This window comes from Branchiostoma floridae, chromosome 10, assembly GCF_000003815.2.
Source record: "Branchiostoma floridae strain S238N-H82 chromosome 10, Bfl_VNyyK, whole genome shotgun sequence".
Taxonomy (NCBI): Eukaryota; Metazoa; Chordata; class Leptocardii; order Amphioxiformes; family Branchiostomatidae; genus Branchiostoma; species Branchiostoma floridae.
Genome location: NC_049988.1, coordinates 2,369,389 through 2,389,734, shown reverse-complemented (window position 1 = coordinate 2,389,734; position 20,346 = coordinate 2,369,389). Strand labels below are relative to the sequence as shown.

Sequence of the window (20,346 nt, the reverse complement as noted above, 5' to 3'; positions counted from 1 at the left end):
TGATTCGACATTATTACATGGAATACGTCGTGTGTCTACATTGACAGTGGCCTGGATTTTCATCGGCCAGCGGGGGGTCCAAGCAAGTTAAAATCCTGGCCAATACTGATCCCCGCTACCCAACCTCTGCTTGGAGAATAGTTGCTTGTAGTTGTAAGACGTTTATCGCTCGCGCTCAGGTTTGTGTTGTTTAGCAGCACAGGAAATGAAATATACACTAAATTGAAATCATAGTTAAAACAAACTTCTCCTTGCTGTCCGTTAAGTTATTCGCCTACACAAAAGAAGAGAGTCTACTGGGGGCGACGGTCCAGTCCTAATCTCAGATGTTTCTACTTGGAATTAGGGATAATGTGTCTGCATAACTGCACCGCGGAGGTCAGAATCATGGGAATGTTTCTACTCCAAGGTCGCTCCCGAAATTCGAATCCCTACGAAGGATCTAGCCTGGATACCATACCCCAACCTCAAATATCTTTCGTGGTGGCACGATAGATACCTGAGATCGGGCTGGGGTTTGGTAACCAGGCTACGCCGGATCCGGCCAGCCAAGCTCCCAAAACCAAGCACCCAACCGATTCGGCCAAAAGCATGACAGGCGTTAGGCATAGTCGGTTGGCGGTGGTTGAACCCTACTCTCCAAGCAGAGGTTAGGCTGTGGCTGTTTTTTAACGTTTTTAGTCGTTTTTATCGGGCTTTCTATTTTGTATTTTATTTTGCTGTGTCAAAGTCGTGTCAAAGCCTAGGCAAAATAAAATACAAAATAGAAAGCCCGAAAAAAACACAGCCGCAGCCTAACCTCTGCTTGAAGAGTACTTGAATCCCACTGTTACAATTCTCTGGGTCAACGATGGCGGTCCGAGTGCAAGCCATAACACATACCATAGATCGTTATCAACACCAGTCTTGGGAAACAAGAGACTCAGGGATCACGCCATTATACATGTAACGACCAAACCATATGTCCGACCCTGCATCCACTTCAGAACCCGGCATATTCTAGTTTCTTGTTCTTGTTTTCTGGTCTTGAGTTTTTCAATCGTCTATCGTCTAATAAACATGGGATGAATGCCATAATATAATGTATCCTAAGAGGTTTGACAACTTTCGGTGGCGTTACTCCGAGAACGGGAATTTGTACATGGATTCCAAAAAGGCTCTCGTTGTTGATCTGTGGACCGAAAAAAAATTATACTGGGCGGGCACAGAGAAATGCCACCAGGCCTCTCCGGTCTTGATACAATTCACCGCGTAGAGATATCTGTTACTCTCGCCAGTCACTGAAAATCTGATGTATGGGATATATTTTCCTAATACCCAAACCTACAAGTATAGCAACGTGAGTAATTTTCCTTGTGAGATATGAATGTTCAAAACAAGCATGTAAACCTACCTTACGGTTCTGGAAATTCTTGAAAAGCCACTGACAGGTTGGACACCCAGTGCCCAAACTTCAGCGCGTTTCCTGGTCATTATCCGACTCTGAGGAGTTAAAATAGTCCAAACACAGTTGACACAGTTGTGGCGGCATCTCGGGAGAACACAGCCCGTCTCTAGTGCTCACTGGGAGTTCGGTTATGACTGTGAGTCTCTACGGGGCTCAGCCCTTCTTTCACAAGATAAGGCCACAGCAAGTAAATTTTATGGATGACATCCACGCGCTCATTTTCGCCTGATTTCAGAAAAGTTTTGTTTTTCTTCTTTGGAGACGGTCAATATGGCAAAAAAAAATTAACAAAATTAGCACGTATGTTGTGTCGTTTTGTAGTCTAATGATTCTACTTAAGTAGTAGTGACAATTGCGACGTACCCATGCCACGGCTGTAGTTGTAGAAGTTAAACAAGTTTGATAGTCGACTCGTAAAAGTGGCACCAATTAATACGAAGCTATATGAGTGTAGTTGTCAGTCTACCACACTAGTGTCACTTTTACTACAACAGTTCAATCCCGTTTTGTATACAGAAATGAATGCCTTGTTGGCTGTGATACGAAGTTTAAATGTCCATTTAGTCTTTGTTACAACGTTTATGGTGTCTATTTTGAAATGTCGCCCCATCGCACAATTTTTCCCTATCGCCCTATCTGACTTTTCTGCTCGATGTCATCCATACAATTTACTTGCTGTGGCCCAATCTACTATGTTACACAAGGGTGCGGAACAGAATCTGTCCTGGTAGGGAAGAACGACCCTTGTCAGGCCGTATCTGTTTCTATTTATCACATTCACCCGTTCTGGTCAGCGCACTTAGCTCACGTCTTCAACTTATGCTGTCTACAGACTTTTCCTTCACATAGACTTGTGCCATTCGTCAACTTGTTTTTGGATGGTACATCAGCGTCATCGAATATATGTTCCAACTCCGCGGACAGTGTAGAGAATTCAGTCGTCGCGCGCGGTCGGAAGTTTCGCTGGACACGATAATCGCGTGGAAACCCGCGTGCATCATGGATGTCTCGAACACATGGCGGTCACCGGATGTCTCCACATGGAACGCTACTGGCTCTCTTATCAAAGGTTAGTAGGGTTATAGTCATGGTAGTATTTAATTATTATGTTTTTGTAACCTGGAATTATTAGCCTGGTATCCAGCCGTAATATAGTTCCCGAGTCTCGAACAGGAACCCCAAAAGGCATGAAAAACACACACACAAACACACAAACGCCGAAACCTAATTCGTACCTTGTGGAATTGATATACAGGGAACAAGGATATAATATTTACCCCTCACCACACCCGTTTCCCCAAATGTATATATTAAACTACAGATTACTATCTTATGGCACCATAGGATCTGCTTGGACATTAACCAGCCGACCATAAGCGGCTTGTCGTTCTACGGCCCCGAAGCCGGGGAGCTGGCTTGTAACAGTCTGGAAGTCGTGAAACTCGTATACTGTTTGTTGATCTTTGTTGGTGCCTATGTTTGTTTACTGGCATGGTAGAAGCCGATCTCCCAGGCTGTTTTCATAGTGAACATACCCCAAAGGTAATTTTAAAACCCCCAGCTGACCCTGTTTACACCCCGACAGGCGGGATATATATGTCCACACTCGGAGTCTCCCCACCAGAAAACACAATCTTCTACACAAACCTCTACTTGGACAGTTATCACTGAACCCCAGGCGGTTCCGTAACTCAAGGCGTAACCTAGGACACTTAGGGCGGCTGTTGTAGAATTTCCTTTGTGACATGTCGGTCATAGAAAACAGGAGTTTGTCAGTGTTGGCCCTGAAAACAATCTGGCTTCCAGGATATCTATCATAAAGCTTTGCAGTATACTGGATTTGCTGGGTTACTATATTTGCTGGGCCCAGTGAAGTAGCTTCCCTATACTCTCCAAGCAGAGGTTGAGTCGCGTAGATATAGTAGTCGGAAAAAATACTACTATATCCACGCGACTCAACCTCTGCTTGGAGAGTAGCTTTCCTAGTAAATGAAAGGATACGAAATAGCATATTAGCCTGGCGGGGTAGAGTCTTTCAGTGGGCGAGCTCACCCAGCCAACTGTGATCTCCAAGTACAAGGATGTATGTATGTATGTGTAGGAGTGTCTAGCCTGGGAGGGAAATATCATTCAACACACCGTGTACGTGGTTTCCTCTGAGCCTCTCCCACCACATCTGCTCAGCCAGTATGTTACATATGTAAGGAATCGGATCTCTCGGAGTTGTTTTAATTTGTCTGCTTTCTCCGTCTCCAAAGCGTTGTAAACCCTTTAATTAAAAATGGAACTGAGTCTTGTAAAAACAGATGATAAACTTTGCCAATGGGACATCCTTACATCAGCAAATTAGTCCAAGCAGATGTAAGCATTCTGGCCCATAATTAATCTGGTGTATTACTTGCAGCCAGTAGGTCCCCAAAGTGTGAGTAATGATGCTGATACGTGCTCGAGGCGCCTCCTCTTAATCTTCAAACAGAGGTTAGGGCTCCGGCTGTTCCGGCTCAAACTTTCTATTTTGTATTGTATCTTGTATTGTCAAAACTCTACTGTCAAAACCTAAGTTAGGATTTGACAATGCGAGATACAATACAAAATAGAAAGCCCGATAAAAACGACTAAAAAACGTTTAAAAAAACAGCTGGAGCCTATTAACCTTTGCTTTGAGAGTATCTCCTCGAACACGGGACCCCCGTTTTACGTCACTTCCGAAAGATGATTTCGTGGAGTTCTTGATCCCGCTACAGCATCCTCTTTGTGCTTTAAATACTTTCGCCGTTCGCAAAATCTAGCTCAAAATCAATTTCGTACTCTTGTATCTTAACGATTCGTCTTCTTCTACATCAGAAGACAAAAACAAAACAAGACTAAAAAAACAACGTAACGTTACTTAAACACCAAGAAGTTAGAATTTGACGGATTCTTACATCTGCTTAGACTCAGTTAGAGTCAATGCAAGGCCGAGCATGTGGAATGGTCAGTAACGTTGTGATCAGCCTCCTGTATTCCTGTCTCAAGCTGGTGAAGATTACGATCTACATATGGTATGTGTTTCGGCTTGCATTCCCACCGACATCAATGATCCGTCGAAACGGTTGGTGTTGATAGGTTAGGTATTCTCCGAGCAGAGGTTCGGCGTGTTTTTGACGTGCCTTTAGGCGTGTCAGTGAACATGAAGAAAACATAAAGCAATTAGCTAACGTAATTAGCTATAACATGTAACAAAATCCACAGAGTAACTTCTGCTTGGACAGTAGTGTCTCAGGGGACATACTGTGATATTATTCATTTTATAAATATCTTTTGCATCGGATCGTGTGGCATAATCGACAGCATGTTTATTTAGTTTAGGACCTAAAGGCCCGGGTTTTATCCTACCATACCATCATTCACCCGAACGGTAGTCCACTTCTTGTGTTTAGCTTAAGGGTATGTCACCCCGTGAGGGGCGGTATAACCCCGTCGTCGACAGATAATGATGACAATTTTGCAACCCGTAAATCAGCCGCGCAGATGTTGTCGGCCATCGGGGAAAACTGAAGGAATGCGAACAAAAAACGCGGCATATAATAACTAGATAAGAAAGTCACACGTTTCCTCCAACAACATCTACATGGAGAGTAGCTGCTTTCGTCTGCAGCAAAATTCACCTAGTCACACGAGTTACATGTAAGTCCTTGTTTTTCAATAGAGCCAATGTACCCTGGAGGCCATCCGGGATCGGGCAGCTAGGACCTACCCTTCAGCGATAACTCCTTCGGGCTTAAACTCCCCCCGGGTGCTAATGTGAGATTGTCGGGCTGGCTGCCTTGGCTCCCCGAACAAAACTTGCTAACAAACTTCGCTTGCTACCCGGTCCTGTCTGGCTCCCAGGGTAGAGCCAATGTATCACTCTCAATCTCCAAGTAGAGATTGTTGCGAAAAAATGACTTTCTTATCGTATACCGCTTTCCCCACTTTCTTTGTTCCCATCTCTTTGACAACCGTAGTTGAGTAACACCAAAAGGTTTGGAGGGCGAGCAGTAATGTGACCCTATCCTCAAACCCGGGGCAAATGCAGTGATGCATATCTACATCTCAGCGGGAGCGGGGGGCCGGTGTCACTAAGGCACGATTTACACTTGTAGTTTTATCTGTAGTACTACAGATCGTAGTCTACTACTGTAGTAGCCTACAGATTTTTTCTGGGTGTAAACAGAAATGAAGTGTAGTCTACTACTGTAGTCTACTACACCCTCCGAGGCTGTAGTACTACAGTTCAGCGGACGTTCTATGAGAATTCGAACAGGGTGTAAACAGAAACTGTAGTAGACTACAGCTGACTGACGCCAACCGCGTCAGTCGCCTCCTGCGCTGCATACGTTCTTGGCGTGTCTGGTTGAAAACCTGGGTAACACTGCAATATGAACATAATGACCTCCGCCTCTCCCGTCATTTTGATCCGTCCGGTGGTCAAAATTGGCACTTTTGACACAACAGGAAGAGTGAAGAAGACCAAAAAATTGATGCTGTTCGATCTGGTGTAATTCGAAACGTACGCGTGTTTTATTTGGGTCACCTGCGGTCAATGTACTATTTTCTATTGTCATGGCCTATTTTTCAGAGTGCCTTGTATTAGAAAAAAAACCTTTTTTCACAAATATAAGATTCCCGGGCCCGCCAAGTGTCAAAGGTCACATTCAGTCACTACAGTTTCTCCGTAATCAAAGAACAGCAGGTGTCCCGCTATGCTCTCTGTCGGTGAGTGTAAACCGGACGCGAATCTGTAGTCTACTACAGTAGTAGACTACGATGTGTAGTACTACAGATTCAAGAAACAAGTGTAAATCGGGCCTAATCGCCAGTGCTTTCGTTATGTCCAAGCAGATATATGGAGGGGGGAGTCATTATCCAAGGGCAAACGGTGTCCAACTATATAAAACCCTATAAACTTTTCGGTTGAAACGTACATTGAGCTTTGGAAATGATAAGCACGTGTTTCAGGTGTTCCTGTTGTGGTAAAACACCCCAAGTTTCTTAACACAATATCTGAGCCTATACAGGTCCTGTCTCCACACACACACACACAGGCAAACACTCCAGTTCCAGAATGCCATTGCCATATAAAACCATATATGACAGAAAATCTTTTTAAACAAAAACGGAAACAGAACTGATAGATTAGAATTACTTACAATAAATAAACTGCAGTTTCCCAACTCAATTTGCTAACATCTTTTTGCTGCCGTGCAAGGTGCATACCTATTGCATGTACTATCGCGGGTACATTCCAAGAGCATAATTCATTAGAGAATAGATAGTCTATGCTTGAAACAAGTTTGTGTTGTCAAATTTACAATGAGTTGAAGGCTGCACGCAGGACGAGAATTGCAGCGATCGACTTTTGAATACCCCTGATGATCCTTCCACTTGTGCACAGGGGAGGTGGGGTGGGATACTGACAGGAGGAACAGGTACCGGATGTTCCTGGTATCAATATGATACTTTGACTTTTCATGATTACTTTTAAGTAGACGAAATTTGAGTGCACAAAACCTCAGCAAAACTGCCAGCCAACGCGTTTCTTTATTATATGTGGGTCATTCTGTAGTAATCCGTCCATGTATAAAATAGTCTCTCTAGATAGCATAGTGTTCCTTGAAAAGTGCCCAAAACTCTGTATCCTAAGAGTCTCGACTCTCAGAATGTTAGTCATACAAAAGGTTCGGCGCTACCATTTTACTTTGACCTACTTTCAACGTCTGTATCCCAAGATGGGATAGTCTTCAAACTTTTTGTATCAGGCTCCTATGTGTGTGATGTACAACGTTTTGTATGATTGTCCTTGCATAGCCGACGTCCGTCACACTTTCTCGTAAACGATAGTCGGGATAAGAAGAAGAAAAGACAGATGAGGTAAATTAGCCAAAAGTAGGTTTAATTTGTATCCCGAAAAATATCATCTATACAACCAAGGAGCTTTTGATACAACAGACCAATTTGAAGGGTTTACAGTGCCCCACACAACGGGCACAGGACCGGCCATCTGGATGTTAATCCACACATACTTTACAATCAATTTAATTAGGTGATAATCTGCTGTTAATGGCCGTTACACACGCCGAGACGTGTGTCCCTTTCTGTGTGAATTCAAGACGCTAATGGACATTTAAAGACTTTATAAAAAGCCTTGTCGTCCCGCGAAAAGTTAAGATTACATACAATACGCTTTAGTTAGACGGATATGCCATAGACCGGTCGGTGACATGGTATTGGCCGTAAGTGTAGCGACCTTTAGCATACTAACCCATTATAACTGCGTGCATCAGGATGTACTAAATTGTAAAATCAGCTTTAAACCTTAGTATAACTTGAAATGTCAAGAAAAAGACACCGACCATTCGGGGACGTATTAGTATAGTAGAGTGGCTGTTTCTCAAACCTATCAATCAACACCTTCTTCCGACCCTGTCGGCAATTCCTAAAACGCTTGTTACCAACCACAACAGATACGCTACCACAAAAAAATTGGCGGTACATATTCTCCAAGCAGAGGTTGGGTAGCTGGGATTTATAATGGCCGAGATTTCCTGCCACTACTAATCACTAGGACCCAACCATTCCTAAGAGAATAGTGGTTCATATCTGTTACACGCTGATTCACCTGAAGAGACCAAATACATCCAACATTTTTTTTTCAATCACATGAATTTCCTATCTATTTTGTAGACATGTTTTATTCTTCACTGTCGCCCAACACATGACACAAATGCCATTCCACCTTCCTAATAGCCCTTTAACACTTTGTTTACAGGACCCCTTGTACAAGACAGACGACTTCACGGTCGTCCCGGCAGGGCCCAACGATGGTCAACAGATGGTACCCTAGTTTGTGAAGGTCATCACCACCTACCAGGACAAACAGCGCCTGAAACTCCGTGCCAAACAACGACGGGGTGTATGTGAGGGAGTCGATTGAGAACAATCCTCTCGAAGAATACACTGCCAAGTATGAGGAGATCGTCGCTGTGCATTTGTCACAAGATAAGACACGTACTCCACTGGCCGGCTGACTCCCCTAGTGTACTATAGACTCTATTTGTCCACTTTCTACACTTAGGCCACCGATCCGCGGAGCCTGGTAGAGGCTAGTAGCAGAGATAGAGAGGGCCTGGAACGCCGTGAAACAGGCCATGGGATTTAATGATGTATTACTTATTCCACTACGAAATGTCTTGCCTGGATTGGTGATTGGAGCATAAAATAATTCAGTTGCTTGACGTGACAGACTGAAACAAGACTATGGTGTGTGGTAATAATGATATTCCTATCTCTTTTTTCAAGTACACCTGTGTTGTCAAATGTGGGGTAACACAATTGGGAAAGACCTTCGTCCGGTTCTCAGGAGGAAGGTTTTCCAAAATTGCATTTCTATTTAAATGTCTAAATCTGATTGCGGGAAATATTACTTTCTACATACGCGTGTCCAGTGTCCAAGAAAGTACAACATTGACTTCTTCAGTGTAGTGTGACGCTTTTCATGATGCTATTAATGTAGTGTAATAGTAATATTGTCAATATGTTGACATTCATTGTAGCATATCAGTTGAATACAAAACTAAAAACTTTGATAGGACCGCTGACTTTTGTGAGAACACGTTATTGAATCATCTCATTCTTTTATAGAGAATCGCTCCTAGGAACAGGGCCGTTATTAACGTTTAGCCGTTCTGGTGGCACGAGGCTTTTAGCCGCGCCGACGTTACAAGGCTGTTGGCCGCGCTGCGCTGTGATACGGCGGCTTTTAACCGCGCTGCAGCTGGCGGCTTTTAGCCGCGCTAGCTGCGACCGACGGCGCGCTGAAGGCACCGGCGGCTTTTAGCCGCGCTGAAGGCACCGGTAGCTTTTAACCGCGCTGAAGGCACCGGTAGCTTTTAACCGCGCTGAAGGCACCGGTAGCTTTTAACCGCGCTGAAGGCACCGGCGGCTTTTAACCACGCTGAAGGCACCGGCGGATTTTAGCCGCGCTGAAGGCACCGGCGGCTTTTAACCGCGCTGAAGGCACCGGCGGCTTTTAGCCGCGCTGAAGGCACCGGCGGCTTTTAGCCGCGCTGAAGGCACCGGCGGCTTTTAACCGCGCTGAAGGCACCGGCGGCTTTTAACCGCGCTGAAGGCACCGGCGGCTTTTAGCCGCGCTGAAGGCACCGGCGGCTTTTAGCCGCGCTGAAGGCACCGGCGGCTTTTAACCGCGCTGAAGGCACCGGTAGCTTTTAGCCGCGCTGAAGGCACCGGCGGCTTTTAGCCGCGCTGAAGGCACCGGCGGCTTTTAACCGCGCTGAAGGCACCGGCGGCTTTTAGCCGCGCTGAAGGCACCGGCGGCTTTTAGCCGCGCTGAAGGCACCGGCGGCTTTTAACCGACCTGTGACCGGCGGATTTTAGCCGCGCTGATGACCATCGGCGGCTTTTAGCCGCGCTGATGGCGCTTTATTATAGCATACTCAGCAGCTTCACTTTCAACATTTGGGTATCTTGAGGTTTGAAAATTCGAGACGAAAAAAGGGAACAAATTGGATTTTCCCCTTTAAATTTGGATCGTGTTAATTGCTTCTAACATGTGAACATTTCTTCTCTATCTTACGCTTACCACATGTAATCTATTACCCACAATGTATCAGACTGCGTATGCGTAGTTCAGGAACCGCCATATTAACAATACAAAATTATTCCAACAATTGTATAAGGCCTTCGGAAATTAAATGCATTCTCGTATGACTTAAATTTCAGATAGAGGAAGAAAGGGCGATGACACAGATGACAATGTCGACCCAGACGACAACGTGTACGAAAACATTAAAAGTAGTCATCGACAGCAACAGCCTGAAGACGGAGGTACATTAATACTAGAAAGGCCTGTATTTGCTTATGAGAAAAAATGTATTGTTATCTTCTCTATCAGGTTTATATTTGTATGTTTTCGGCAGCATCTAAATGCTATGTTTATGTGTTACTATGTTTATATGTTTCTGGGTGTGTTCTGCAATGCAATGCTTAATATTTGCATCAATCAAATATCTGCATCAGTCCAATGAAGACAACCCAATTTCTTGGCTAGAGAGGAACATTGATGGCAATGAAGTACGTAAATTAACTCATAATTTTCATGATTTATGAGAGAATGGTAATGCATGTAGATGCTTTAGGGCATACGTAGATTATGTAAATATACAAGTGACGAATATATGAAATGTTGTTTGAACACAAATGACACAGACGAAGGGAACAATTATGGGGTTGCTACAAGCTGCAGGACGACTTTTTCCTGTTCCTGTATTATCCGTGTTACCGCCATCACTGTGACAGTAGCAGCCTTGTTTGGTGTGGGAGCAATTGTTGCTATGTACGTCACTGTAACATCGCGATCGGGAAACAACGCAGGCATCAACCCGGTCAGTTTCTACCTAAGATTATTATCAACGTATCATCTCTAGAGATTATTCTTTTACGAATAATCTCTAGAGATTAAAATTTCAATTTTTGCACACCCACAAATGTGATCTAATTTTCACACCAACAGTTACTGCAACAATGGTATATTCACGAGAATCAGTCTAGATATTCTTAAACTCCCTTCACGCGAGAGCAAGAATAAGTCAGAATGCCGTCAGAATTCAAGTTGTTCCTCGCAATTCCTGGCAATTCTAACAAAACAGGTGGAGGAGTATCCATCTTAATACATCAAAGTTTCGAGTTCATTGAACGAAATGACCTTTGCATCCAGTCAGAAGAAGACATGATTGAATCTCTGTTTATAGAAATCTTACCTGCCTCTCATACAACGGGAAAGGGAGTTACATTAGGTTGCATATACAGACCACCAAATACTCAAATTAAAAATTTTATTATCAATTTAACAACATCGTTAGATATGATCAACAAAGAAGGCAAAACTTGTTATGTTTTCGGTGACTTTAACCCTATTCAGACCGGGCTTTTTTGGTCATCCCTGGACCGGGGGGGGGGGGGGGGCTTTTGAGGCCCTCCACTTCTAAGTCCTATAACTCCAAAACGACGTGCTGTAGGGCCACCAAATTTTCAGGACATGATTTCAACATAATATCTGACAAGTATGTGACGATTGACGTTACTTTGTCGTAAAATGACGTCATCAATTTGATTACATTGGCCAAACCCATGAAAAATAGGTATTCTCAAAAAACTTCAAGTTATGCTACAAAAATGTAACAACAAGTGCAGATAACAGAATAATAATGTTCATTACGACTTGCGTTGCCAATAGCAACATCAATGATGTCAATATGACGTCATAAAATGACGTCATGCCCATCTAAAATTCGAGTTGGGCTCCGCCATATTATATCCCCCCCCTTGAATTTTTAAAAAAACTTTTTTGCAACAAATAATCCCAAAGGGCAATATGTAAACAGACTAAATTCATTCATTTAGATGTTTTTTGATGAAAAAATCCCAGGTAGTTCCAAATTTTAAGGGATAATTAGCTTGTTATTCTTAATCTGGCCATTCGGTCCGCCATCTTGGATTTTGGGTTGATGACGTCATCAAATTAGCATAATTTATGCATATATAATTATAAAAGATATGCTGAATAATATAAGATTTTATTTATGTAGCAAAATCGCAGTAATATAGCAAATAAATGTGAAAAATACATAGTTAGAACCAAAATAGGTGATTTTTGGCAAAACTGCCTGTCAACAAACGGTTGCCATGGCAACAACAAAAAATGGAAAATTTGTCAAACTTCATAAAATTGTTACCAACAATATTTTAGGAAAACTCACCAAATTTGGTGGCTCTAGCTAAGCCGTTCTGGCGTTATAGGACATCGAAGTTAGCGCAGGCCTCAAAAGCCCCCCCCCCCCCGTCTGAATAGGGTTAATATAGACCTTCTCAAACATGAAAGCCACTCTTTGACTACAGATTTTCTGAACACAATGTACTCGTGCACGGTCTACCCTATAATTACTAAGCCTTCCAGAATAACGAATAGATCAGCTTCATTGATAGACAACATTATGACAAACTCTATGACAAATCCTCATTCAGCAGGTCTTCTTGTTACAGACATATCAGACCACTTACCGGTATTTGTATAACAGATTATGAATTCAGTAAAAAAACAAGGAGTAACAATAGGTCAACGACGTTGCTACAGAAATTTCGATCTAAAAAATGTCAATGAATTTAAAGCCCTCTTATCTAAAGAAAATTGGGAATCTGTGTTTAATAACACTGACGCAAACGCTTCTTACTGTAATTTTGTTCAGATTTTTAATGATCATTTTGAAAAATGCTTCCCTCTAAAACTATTCCAACAAAAAGAAATCCGGAGATCAACAACAAAGGCTGGTTTACAAAGGGATCACGCAAGTCCTCTAATATGAAAAACAAGCTCTACAGGAAGTATTTAGGGAGTACCCCACACCTATAACTTTACAGAAATACAAAACTTATAGAAATAAATTCAGTTGTTTGATTCGCACGTCTAAGAGGCAATACTATCAGGATAGGTTTACAACTGTGTCAAACGATATACGTAACACTTGGAAACTTATAAATGAACTACTTAACAGAAAAAAAAGGCAAGTCCTATCCTCCCTTCGTTTATGGACGGAGAAGATGAGATCAGCAGAACATAGTCAACAAATTTAATGATTTTTTTGTGAATATTGGCCCTTCTTTGGAAAATCAAATTGACAAAACTGACAATTCTCCCTTATCCTACCTGCAAAATGAATATCCAACCATCAGCTTGCTTGATGCCCCCAGCACAGCGGAAATTTTTGACATAATTCTTAATTTAAAAAAAATGCAGCACCTGGTAAAGATGAAATCCATGCCTCACTTTTGAAAAAAGGTTGCCTCAGAAATTGTAGAACAAATTACTTATGTCTTTAAAACTTCCATTGAAACCGGTAAAGTACCCTCTGACTTAAAAGTAGCCAAAGTTATTCCTCTTTACAAATCTGGAAATTCCTGTCAGTTTGCAAATTATCGACCCATATCTATATTACCCGTATTTTCAAAAATCTTAGAAAAAGTAGTGTACAAAAGAATTTTAAAGCACCTAGATGACAATAATATTCTATGAGCACATCGATATGGCTTCCGGAAAAAACTATTCTACTTATATGCCCCTTATACAACTCATAGAAAAAATTACATCAGCCCTGGAAAATAAAGAATTCACCATTGGGATATTCCTTGACCTATCCAAAGCGATCGACACAGTTGATCACAACATTCTACTTGACATACTCAACACATATGGTTTCAAAGGCTCTATACTTAAATGGTTAAAAGATTATCTGTCAGAGAGAACGCAGTATGTTTCTAATGACAGTTTTGTCTCGTCCCAGAAATTTGTTACATGTGGTGTCCCGCAAGGCTCCATACTAGGACCTCTTTTTTTTATTTATGTAAACGACCTTCCCATGATATCAGACAAATTTTTCGCCTTAATATTTGCAGATGACACCAATATTTTTATGTCACATAAAAACTTTGATACACTCATTTCAACAATTAACGATGAACTTTGCAAATAAATCAGTGGTTTAATTCAAACAAGTTATCCCTAAATATAGACAAAACAAATGTCATCATTTTCACAGGAAGAAATAAGAAATACAGTAAAGAAATGGCAAAGTTACAAATAGATAATAAACTATTAAACAGGTAAGTAACGCACGGTTTTTAGGAGTCGTTATAGATGAAAAACTCACGTGGAAGTTTAACATAGACATCATTTGTAAGAAAATTGCTAAGAATATTGGTATCATAAGAAAAGTCGCAAACTGCCTACCTCGTAAAATATTTATGACTCTTTACTACAGCTTGATATACCCCTACTTAACATACTGCAATATAATCTGGGCTAGTACTTACACTACCTCAATAAAACCACTGCTCCTACTACAAAAACTTTTTGTTAGAATTGCATCAAACGCCTCTTTTATAGCAAATTCAGCAACTTGTTTTGAAGATTTTGACAGTATATGACATAAACAAATTGCAGTCAGCCATTTTCGTCCATAAAGTTATTCACAATAATTCCTTCTTACTAGTCCTTTATAAAGACATTTTTTAGCACAACGCAGATATTAACAATCAAAGTACAAGGCAGCAAAATAGTCTTAGACCTATTAAAACAAAATCGAACCTAGCACAATTTACTATAATGTTTAGAGGCCCATCCATATTAACACTCTAAGTATTTCCCTACGAAATTGTCAGTCCCTTTCCACTTTCAAGAAACGTATGAAAAGCAACCTTATAGAGAAGCCAACTATTTACTCCTGATTTGTTTTTTTCCTTGTTTTTGATCATATTATGCTCAATTATCATTTAGTATTATACCGTGTATTTGGTGCTCCTTTAACCTGTTTGTTTGCACCCATTGTTTTGGTTTTCTGTATTTGCTTTCATTAGGTTTTGCTAGCATGATTAATTGTATAATTTTGACTAATTTCTTTATGATCATGTTTAGTTTTGTCTAATTTCAGTTTTTGATGTTAAGATTAATTGTAACGTTGTGATGATCACTGAGTTATATTATTTTCACTTGGTTTATTATTGTTCGATGTATAATCATCATGACCATTTAATTGTATCATGATTTGTAAATTTTGATGGGGGGGGGGGGGGTTTGTATAAGCCACATGGCTTTTTTCTCCCCTCTTGCACGTTCTGTTGTATTCTATAATTTTCTGTATGTATCCTTTTTTAAAGTGCAAAAATAAAATCAATCAGTCAATTCGTAGTGTGTTCCAGAAATTCTCACCGCATTCCAGCTGTTTGTGTCCGTTCTTCTGGCTGGCCCGAAAGTTTTTGACATGTTAAAAACTTTCGAGGTGCATTTGAAGTGGAAACATATCGAACGGCATTCAAAGTGGATTCTGTGTATGTTAACTGTTCTGTATTATGACCGCATTTTTCGGAATTCCATTCCCCATAACAGGGCCTTCACACTGACAACGAATTAGCAGGAATCAAGCAGAACCAGTCGGAATGAAGTATTTGCAAAATTCGTGCCACATTTGGGGTCATTCCGAGTGGGAATTCCAAATGGGCATTATATCCCCTTCACACGAGAAGGAATGAGCCAAAATGCCGCCAGAATGAAAATTCTTTTACATTCCTGAAAATTCGTAGTGTATTCTTGAAATTCTTACTGCATTCGAGATATTCTTTGGGCCACATTCGTGCAGGATTCGAAGTGGCTTGCACGCCGTTTCGGTTCTCCATCGAATGAGATAAGAATGTTTCGAATAATGTTGGAATGGCGCAGAATGCAGTCATACTGCAGTTAGAATAGTTAGAATCCCATTAGAATCCACTTTGAAAGCCATTCGATATTTCTCCACTTCGAATGCACCTCGACAGTTTTTAACATGTCAAAAACTCTCGGGCCAGCCAAAAGAACGGGCACAAATAACTGGAATGCAGTGAGAATTTCTGGAACACATTACGAATTGCCATGAATAGAAAATAATTTTCATACAGACGGCATTCCGGCTGATTCTTGCTATCGTGTGAAGGGGCTTTAGCAGAGCAACACTTTTTGGCGAAAACACAACATACTATAACAATAAATGTTTTTGAAACTGTCTTATGAGAGCGAGAGAGCACCTGATTACATAAATGCACACAATGGTATACTTTATTTTTCACATCATAATTTTTAATATCTACTTAATCTGTACACATTTTGCACACAACAAATAGCCTTTTGAGATCGAGATCCCAGTCTTCTCGTCAACGTCTTTCACATGGACGACCATAATGTACACCAAGTCATCTGCGTCCGAGCCAGTTTTGGAAACCAACATCTCCACACCGTCAGTTGAACCTGAGGTGACTGTGGTACCGCAAGTGACAAATGTGACGGCGGAAGTGGCAACAGTGCCGTCACATGTGACAACGACACTACCAGTGACGACACAAGCACCGTCAGAGGTGAGTTGTTCATCCTCTTTCTCTCCTTGCCAATCTGTACGTTCTTTTAATATTCATGCATTTTGACGGTTTGAGAAAATGAAAATGACTTACATGTTCTTTGATTATCTCGAGCGTACAACAAGACAGGTGAATAAGTCATCCTTAATGTTGAAGTGAAGCTTAGTGCCTTTTTAAGTACATTATGATAGCTGTTAGCTCTCTCCCTCCTTCTTTTTGGACACCAATTAAATTCTTTTTCAATGCTCCAACAAGCTTCAAAAAGCTTGTTATTGTTTACATTGCCATTTCATATTTTTGATGGTACGTTGTTGCCATCTCTACGATCTTACGTCCCACCTCTATGGTAGAAGATGAAGTGCATTTTGCCGTTGATTGTGATATGTATATCAATGATAGAAATAGTCTATTTAATTACATAGAAAGTATATTCCATCATTTTAGACATATGAGTAGCACTGACAAGTTTATATTCCTCATGCGTTTTGACGACCCAAACCTACATTTTCACCATTACGAAGAAGCGAGAAGAAGCCGAACTTCTGTATTAGATAGGATTTGTGATACTTTTGTTATATTTATATATGTGTTTACTTGTTGTGGCCTGTACTTAGCTCAGTTGAGCAAAACTTTACAATTAAGGTCTTCATTCATTAAACCCCTCGCAATCGTGCTCGCAGCTCGGTCTCAAACATGCACGTGCACCTTTTTTTCACTCTAGCCTTTCCAACATCACACCGAAGAGATAAAAGTAAACAAGATCCAGGCGACTAGAAGACAAGAACCTACAACAACCAGAAAAGGTATACCTCACAAGTTGTACTACTAGGGGGACGCAAGAATCATATAGATGGGGATAGATTACAGACCATTCGTATTTTACCTAAATTGAAATAACTTCAGAATAGGTAATATTACATTCTTCAATGATCAAAACGACATGAAAATTAGACAACAACACTACCGCATACATACAATACTGCCAGGGCCATCTTCAGCCACTTCAGACGCAATAAATCCAACCTATATGACTGTAGTCGCTTACTTGTGATTGTAGTATTGACCTTGAATTGTGCCATCAACGCTGTTGCAGAAACAGTCATTGCCTGCCAGGGACAAACCAAGCTGCTGACTTGCCCAGAGGGAGAAACGGTAGTGATCGATGACGCCAGCTACGGCAGGACGTCAACTACCCAAGACTGTCCCGGCCCTAGTAAAGATATCAACTGCCGAGCAGCGAACAGTCTGCCCATTGTGTGGAAGGCCTGTCAGGGCTTACAGCGCTGCGCCGTGACAGCAAGTAACGAGATATTTGGTAACCCTTGTTACGGAACCACCAATTTCTTACGGGTTACATATCGCTGTTTCTCAGGTTAGCACAAGTATCTTTTTCATTGGTATGTTCTGGTATGTTTGTTATTTTCTGTAGAAAAATTCCTGCTATGATAGTAGAAGATAATTATGCAGAATATCTCCTCCTCAATTTCATGCTTACGAGGCCAAGTTATTCCTGAAAATAATTTTATCAGTTCGGTAGGTCATAGTATAGCAGAGTACAGTTTTCTTTTACACAGCCAGTCAATGTTACCAGCTGAGTTTTTATGCTTAGCCTATCAGAGCTTTTAACTGGAGTTCTGCTTCTCGGCGCTAGTTAGCAGCTCTGAGGAAGATATCCGATAGTCATCGAAACGTCAGCAGGTGATATCAACTGGTTGTGCATACGAAAACTACTAGTATGCTATCCGAGGCCAAATTATGTTTTTCCATCGACATTTATAACTAACATGTTTCTTGTCTTCCCAGCCTGTAGTAATCCGTTTGGGATGGCATCTGGAGCCATACCTGATGAAAGCATCACTGCATCCTCGTACCTGGATCGTACCCACGTGCCCTACCACGGCCGATTCAACGGAGTTGCCGGCTCCTGGGCAGCCAAAAACAACTTCATCGGAGAATGGTTGCAGGTGGGCGGTAATTTTCTGTTGAGGCTAACATGAAATTTCATCTGTGCTGCGTTATGAAAAATGTATGTACTTAGTTTCAGCACAAGGCAGTGGGCTTACTACAGTTACGCCCGGTCCACCGAGCTAAGCGGAAGACCCGAATGTTCACATCAATATTCGATCCTACATAACATTGAATGAAGACCTTTATTGCACGTTTTTGCCCCACTGGGCTACATACAGGTCACATGGTAAGGATCATATATATGTAACAATGGAAACAATCATACACATCTATATATGTAGATATGCGTCTAATCTATTCTATGACATTCGACTTCCTCTAGCGTCTTGGTAATTGCATAAATGTAGCTAGCTGTATGGTTGGTTAGAGTTGGTTTATCAAAAGCTGTCAGGTGATATAAATTTCTCTTTACTGTTCAAGTTTCTGAAGTGGGGATATTTACTTGACACATAGTCAAATAGAATGCTCCTATCGCTATCATACAAAGGACAATCCACAGAAAAACGTAGTTCATCTTCTACTTTACCTAAACTACAAAATTGGCAGATTCTTTTGTGAATCTAAACGTCCTTAAATCACACAAGGAAACTTGCGTGCTAAGAAATTTGGTACAAGGTATTGGGTCATTGGCGATCCTGTAATAATTGGGCACCGGGCAAGGTTATTTAGCGAGGGGGAAATTAGATAAAAAGCCAAATACAATGAACAACATAACCATTCAGTGAACTGGGACGGAGGCTGATGCGAACTTACCACCTTTGTTCTTGTCACATGAGCAGTCGGGTTTTCAATATCCTGGAGAGGACAAGGTCGAAATTGCTCCTCTGTAGGGACTAAATGCGATTGTGCATATATGTTCTCTTGTATCACTCGTGCTTGTACCTCATAGGCATTTTGTAACGAAAAAAAAAAAAATTATCTAGGTTGACCTAGGTGAAATGGAGCGTGTTACCGGCACCATCATTCAGAGCCACCACACCGTGCAGGGTAGCGGGCATTGGGTGACCTCCTACAAACTACAGTACAGTGCAAGTGGGACTACCTGGATGACATATACAGAGAGCAACGGCTTGGAAAAGGTATCTTGAATACAAATAAATCCTCTTGTTAGGTTTTTGGCTTTCTTCATTTCTAAATGAAGTATCACTCAGGCACATATCAATGGTTTCTTGCAAACTTAGAAAGCTGTTATCTTTAATTTAGCCGGATAGCCACCCTTCCCTTGTATTAGAGTTCGCTCCCAACGAGTATGCTTTTAAACTTTTTTTGCGGACCGGATCCAAAAAATCGAATAGGGTCACCCCATACAAGTACCGTTTTCACTTACAAGAGGTTAACGGTGGTCACCGTGATGCAGTTAGAAGTGAGCTATGAGACGTCTCCTGTCTCCTGAGAAAGACCGGTAACCACTTACAAGTGGCTCAGAGAGATGAGTGTGTCAGACTCCATGTGTTGTGTTTTTCGATGGGTAACCAAGTATATTGGGTCATTCTTGGGTTCATGGGTCACCTCGCTTGGTGTTGACCTGGACGACCAGTGGCCCAAAATTGCCGTACACCCTAGGAATATGCAAGGAAAAGTGTAGTTTTACGTTATTTTGGACAAGAATATAACGAGAAAGTGAGTTGGGTGTATTGTTTCTACATGTCTGTCAAAGGCTAAGGTTTAGCAAACAGTGCAGACATGCCTAATTTCTTCAAACCCTAGTCGGCCGTCGGCAGATGATCGCAGCTTTGAGGTCGGGTCCAGGGTCGGTTCGATCGGTAAACGTATAACCTTTACCGCTGTGTAACCTTACATCATTTCCCAGCGACCGTGACATAATTCGCCATACATTTTTTAGTAGCGGACGTTGTTGATAGAATCTGGACGTTTCTTGTACAGCTGCGCACAGAACTGAACTGCTAATGGTACTGTATTAAATCGCACTTTTTTGGGGGGAGGGGGGCGAAGTGTGG

The 20,346-nt window shown here is 41.6% G+C and overlaps 1 long non-coding RNA gene across 1 annotated transcript; it reads left to right on the top strand.

The window, feature by feature from the left end:
- The first annotated feature begins 2,075 nt into the window (after nucleotides 1-2,075).
- On the top strand, nucleotides 2,076-9,059 carry LOC118423723. Its single transcript, XR_004832103.1, has 2 exons — nucleotides 2,076-2,516; nucleotides 8,238-9,059. It is a non-coding gene; the product is annotated as an uncharacterized LOC118423723 (long non-coding RNA).
- Nucleotides 9,060-20,346: the final 11,287 nt, after the last annotated feature.